This window comes from Vigna radiata, chromosome 1 (assembly GCF_000741045.1).
Source record: "Vigna radiata var. radiata cultivar VC1973A chromosome 1, Vradiata_ver6, whole genome shotgun sequence".
NCBI lineage: Eukaryota > Viridiplantae > Streptophyta > Magnoliopsida > Fabales > Fabaceae > Vigna > Vigna radiata.
Genome location: NC_028351.1, coordinates 22,094,805 through 22,100,926, shown reverse-complemented (window position 1 = coordinate 22,100,926; position 6,122 = coordinate 22,094,805). Strand labels below are relative to the sequence as shown.

At 32.8% G+C, this 6,122-nt stretch overlaps 1 long non-coding RNA gene across 17 annotated transcripts in view; it reads right to left on the bottom strand.

Annotated features, from left to right (window-relative positions):
- LOC106772466 overlaps positions 1–6,018 on the bottom strand; it is a 21,574-nt gene extending 15,556 nt beyond the window's left edge. For 3 of the 17 annotated variants that reach the window (XR_002669747.1, XR_002669746.1, XR_002669745.1), the window contains exons 1-6: positions 3,486–3,977; positions 3,322–3,402; positions 3,181–3,220; positions 3,014–3,085; positions 2,706–2,849; positions 2,368–2,508 (exon numbers count right to left, since the gene is read on the bottom strand). This is a non-coding gene — a long non-coding RNA (uncharacterized LOC106772466). The other 14 variants (XR_002669757.1, XR_002669755.1, XR_002669741.1 and 11 more) reach the window with 13 other exon arrangements.
- Between the last annotated feature and the right edge of the window lie 104 nt (positions 6,019–6,122).

Sequence of the window (6,122 nt, the reverse complement as noted above, 5' to 3'; positions counted from 1 at the left end):
ATATGGGTAGCCAAATCAATTCCTTTAAGCTATCTTTCAACTGTATAGTCCCATACCTATACAGTCTCGAGATCCCTCTCATTCCGGTGTATGTTTGATTCGTCCATGTGCCCCTTCCACTCGAAGCCTGCCAGAAGCCGCTCCTTGTCCGTGCCCCCTGCACCATGCCTCTTGCACCGGCGATCACTCCCTGCCCTCATCAGTGCCCGGGTGTCACAATAACAAACAACTATATACCATATATCCTAATCGTAGGTCATGCTTTCATTACAACCATATATTCCTTCAACCAGTTTCACAATAATATAAGTTATTCACCTAACCACTACAATGCAACAAGGAAATAAGTTTTCAACTATTCAAGAATACAAGTTATTCACCTAATACAATGCAACTAGCCACAACGTGAACTAAAGGTCACATAAGGTCATTCAACAATTTAATTATCACAGTTAAGACTATACTATACATAAAACATACTAGAGTAATGTACCTTAATGGTGTCCACTTGATATTATTTGACTTAGACTTTGCAACCATGTATTCAGTTTGAGCTCAATAGGTTTGTATAACCCAAGTGAATAAATAAAATTAAAGCATGTATAAGTAAAGACAATATAACTAAAATTAAGTGATACTCAACATGCATGACTATTGGATATAGTTAAGGGGAGAACTTCTTTACTTAATAAACTCACTAAAGCATTATCAAACTAAAAGGACATAGACAGTCTAAGTGGCTTAATATTGTACAATAGTTTCTCAGTTTCTCTACATACAACGGCAAAGCAATATCTCGCTTGATAAGGTTGACAACATTGATTAGACAACATCTTTCAATTCCGTTCAGGACCAATCAGTAGCTCTACTTGATTATTTGGTGCTAAACTATTCACTTTCAGCAGTCAGAGTCTAAAAAATATCAAAACAAAATATAGGCCTGCCATGTAAGACAATAATATATCTTATGCAATCCATGTAATTGTATTTTGAAAAGTATTCTAATTACTTCAGGTTGTGAGGAGTGCACAAATATAAAAGAATAAAATAATAAAGATGCCAAATAGGTTCTAATAAGTAAGTCCATTTCGTTCATACAAGTTTGGATTGGATTAGGATTCAGAAACGAGTTTGAGAAAAGTTGAAGGTAAGTTAACTCTTAATCCACCAATAACAAATCTTCTTTATAAGCTTTTTACCACTTTTTATAATTTTTTTAATATAATTATTTATTAATTATAATTCTGTAGGTTGATAGTTTGATTTTTAAAATACTATAATGTTATGTAATAATATTTTTAATAGTTTTGATATTTAATTTATTTGTTCGTCATGTTGATAATTTACTTGTTTAAAAACTAATATTTGGTGAAATAGGTGAATATTTAAAGGTAAGGTGTTAAAGAGAGAGTTTGGAGATCCTAAGTGGTGTAACGTGAAATGGACAAGGTGCTGCAGCCTTCACATGAATTTAGACACATTCTGCAACTTCGGTAACAATTTTCTGATCACGATCCGTGAAGGAACATTCAACCAATTTTAAATATGCATCTCACGATCATGAGTGAAAAGTTGGAAAGTTTAGTCTATTTGGAAAGGGGTACAGTCTGAAGCAAGGTGCTTTAGAGGCATCATTCACGGTCATGAGTGAAAAGGCTGCACCAAGCCATTTTCTATGAATATATTCAAAGAAGTGGTTCTCTAGATTCATACACTGTGAGGTATGGCCTAAATAATATAATAAGACACTTAGACTATTATACAATATGGTCCATACAATATACAAACACAGACAATTTCATGTTCAACATCACAATAGTGGGGCTGGAACATGGAAGAGTAATTGGATTCACATCATAATAATAATAATAATCCAAATGACACCTTTTGAGAAAGTGAGATCTAGAAAAATATCAACCATTGTTAAAAACCCAATCCAGTTAAAAACTTGCAACTAGATGCTAAAAACCCAATCCAGTTAAAAACTTGCAACTAGATGCTAGAATGCAATGGGATAGAAAGCCTATCCTACTAGAGTTCTTCTTTTAGAGAGCTACAGCCTAAGCAGTCAACTGTAACAGAACAAAGCTTATCCCACAGATATACACACACATTTGCAGTCACAATAGGTAACTTTGGCAGAAGAAAAAATATATTACTAACTAAAATGAATGAATTGAACGTAATCAATTAAAATAAAAGTACTTAAACAATGGGGGACAAGAAAGAAGTTAAGAAACTGTAGAGTGATGCCTAAGAAGGTACCAAAATGACAGTCTCGGCATATAATATTCATGTATTAACTTTACTCTTTTAAGTAAATTAAAACATTGATTGGTTGTGCTAATACAAAGAAGTTATGATTACCTCCTACTGTTCACAGGGACCATTAGAAAAGGTTGTAAGAAGTAGCCCCATTACCAATAATGGGGTGATTATATTTTGAACTTGCTTCATGAAAGTTTCCTGAAAATTTCCATATTCATCTGTGTTTTGCATTTGAGTTGTCTGAAGTTAAATAGAGAATCCATGCATTAAAAGTTGTTAGTGGTACCCTTTCGATAAACTAGAATACATTTATATGATTAATTCTTACAAAAACAAACACATTTTGGGATTTGAACTCAAGTTTCGAAACCCAAAAATGCCCCATACACAATAACGTTGTAATTGAAATTTTAAGTTGACAAGTACGGTGTTAGCACCTGTGGTATTTGTGCAAGGTTGTTTCTTGAATTGGTGAGCTATTTTATTTGCAAGTTAATCTGCATTGTCATTCCTTGTTAGAGCTTTCAAGTTTATTGAGGCTCGATACTTGTTGATACCCTGATAAAAATTGTCTTCCTCATCTGTAGAAGAATGTTAGAGTGAGGTAAGTGCAGGTTCAACATAATAACTTCAATAGTATGTATGCACATGTTCGTGAATGTGCAAGTAAGCTACAAAAACTACATTACTCATTACACCAGTTATCTTCCTAATTCAGGGTGTACACAAAAGATTCCATGTTTACCTTTAGAATCGTAATTTTTGCCATTTTCCTTCGGAACTTCCTTCTTTTCTTTGGGATAAAACTTTTCATAATCTGCCAAACAAATAGAGAACTGTTTTCAATTCTTTAACCTCGTTGAAGAACCTTTAGTCACGAGCTAAACACGCTTCATGCCCAGTAAGACTCACCTTTTTCTTCGACGCTACGCTAGAAAACAATCGGCGATTCCTAGGGTTCGCAACAACGAATTTAAAATCAGGCAAATAGGAAAAGATGCGATAATTGAAAGCTCTGGCAGAAGAAATATAACGCCTAACAAACCCTAATACCGATTACGCTCCATCAGAACACGTATTCATCCGTTGTATTCCTGTACAGGTTCCCAACCTCCCATTACCTTGGGATAAATTCTGTCACCCCAAGCATAAAAATTAACCCTTTATGACTGTCGGTAAAAAAAATCAATTGAATTGAAGGGGAAGTGAAAACATACTCTAGATGAGTGCGACAAAGAGCATTTCAATCCTCGAAAAATTATTGCTCCTGGAGAAAAATGATTTATTGGTCAAGCCGCGAGCGATTGAAGCACGAGTGGTGGACCTCGACTAGGGTTTTCACCTTGTATGGAGCTTGGGCAAGGGTTTCGAAAGAATCTAACAATCTTTCTTTGTCATGGAGAAGGAAGAAGGAAGAAGCAAGTGCGACTCATTTTTCATTTCCAGAGAGATTTTCTAGTGTGAGTGAGTGATACAACTCTTACGATTCTAGGATACGGGGGAGCACGAAAATTTGTAGTGAATTAGCGCTACAGCTTGAGGCAGCACGCACTGATGAAAACGCCAACTGTAACTGAGCAAAGACGCCCAGGCACACGCACAACCTGAAACTGAGTAAAGATGCGAGATTTAAGATTGCAGTGACTGATCGAAGAAACAAAACGCATAAACACTCGTAGGAGAAGCGAGAAGCAGGAACCAAAACGCAAATATACTCTGGAAGGAGAACCCGCGAACTGAAAATATTTTAACACTTACAGATATCGCTTTTTGTAAAGAAAGTTGTTTATTCTTATATTTTAAATTATTAATTAAAAAAATAATATTAAATTGTTATAATGACGCTTTTCTAAATAAATGCTATTATGATAGATAGGAAAGAAAAAGAAAAGGTAAAAATTATTTTAATTGCAATAAATATTATTTGAGATAGTTTTTTAATTACTTCAATTTACAATTTTAACCATTACAAAAAAAAAAATTTGTAATGCTTTACTTTAAATTCTCTCTGTTTCTTTTTTCTCTTTTGGTTCTACCTATGAGTGTTTCAAAGTTTCGTGGATTCTATCAGTGTTAATACAATCTATTGGAGGAATATCTCTATGATCTTCTATAAAGTTTCATAGTGGGGAACATCTTTAGTAGGGTAATGAAAAAAAAGTCACCTACACTAGCTTGACTAACTCATAATAAGTCATAAATGGATTGTTTTGGTGGGAAATAGATTGTAAAAAAGATTATTGTAGTGTAATATAATTTATGGACTCTTAGACAAGAGCTGTCAAATTAGTTCATTTGATAGGTTCTAGTCCTAACCCATGTGGGTTGGGGCTAGAAAAATTCACAGGGCCAAAAGTCCCTAAAGCTTTGTGGATTAGGGTTAGCCCGCGGACTTTTCTTTTCACCATGAAAAAATATAACAATAAAAATAGAAACAAAAGATAGTCAATTTTACAACAACAAATCTAAACCTAACTTAAACGGTATAATAGTGTCGCAACCGGAAAATCGCGACGGAACGACGACCCAAAAAGAAAAGCGAACGATTTTCGAAAAAGAGTTTTTTTGGAGTCGCCACCATAGTTTATTCTGGAAAACTATGGAAAAAAAACCATAAAAAGGATAAGGCTTAGTCTATCAAAAACCAGATTCTGGGTTCGGGAGTCGGTTACGTGTAGAGAAGGTATTAGCACCCTACAACGCCTGCCCGAAAGCAGTACCTTTAATTAAATGCACGAACTTGATGTGGTTTGCAAAATGTTTTACTATCCCAAAATAGAATTAAAAAGAAATAATAAATATATTTTTTTTTATTTTTTATAAAATTGTTAAGAAATTTCATTTACAAAATGTTTGGATTTTTGGGAAAGTGAACCTGACAAGGACTGGCCTTGCTCCTACGTATCTNCACTTTTGATGGAGAATCAAGGATCACGTAGTTCTGGCTGGAAAACATGTTTGGAAAGGTTGATTTGAAAAAAAAAGATTGATATTTTAATTTTTTAGGGTTTTATTATTTTGTTTTGGAATTTTTGAATTATAAGAAAAATATTACNACATGAAAGATGATCAAGATACAAAACAAATGAAAGATAAAATTATTTTTGTGATTTTTGAAGAGTTTTGTATTTTTTATGATTTTTGACACCATTGACATGATTAACAAAAAATATGAGGACAAAAGAAATTATACAAATGTTTACATTTATTTACAAGAAAACAAATTTTTTATTTTTTTTTATTTAAGCAAATCCAAAACTTGACATGATAATTAATATATTTTTAAGATCTTTATAAATGAAAAAGTAGAATAAAACCAGTAAAATAATTTTGGAAACGTAAAATTCAAACAAAAAGCAAACTTTAACAAAATAATTCAAACTAAAGAGAAAGGGAGATGAAAGAATAAATACCTGGATTGAGAAAACAAAAGTAATTCAATTGAAATATGTTGTGAGAAGAAGTGGATGAGAGGTAAAGAAGATGAACTTAGAGTAGAAATTTGGTATGTGATTTGATGGAAAAATGAAGTAGAGTTTTTGGATGAAGAAATTTGGTGTGAGAGAGAAANNATGGNTAATATGTAATTATGTGTGTAGGAGTGTGTGTATGAGNAAGAAGAAATGTTTGGAAAGATATNTGGTGTAAGAAAATGAAGTGAAGAGAAGATGGGTATTTATAGAGTTAAGGATGAAGAAAGTGTTAAATAAAATATATTTTTATAAAAAAGTGGGTGGAAAAATAGAAAAGTTAATGTGAAAAATAAGTGAAAGAAATAATATAAAAAGTGAGTGGATAAATTAGGTGAAATAAAATATAGTAAATAGTAAAAGTTAATGTGGAAAATAAGTGAA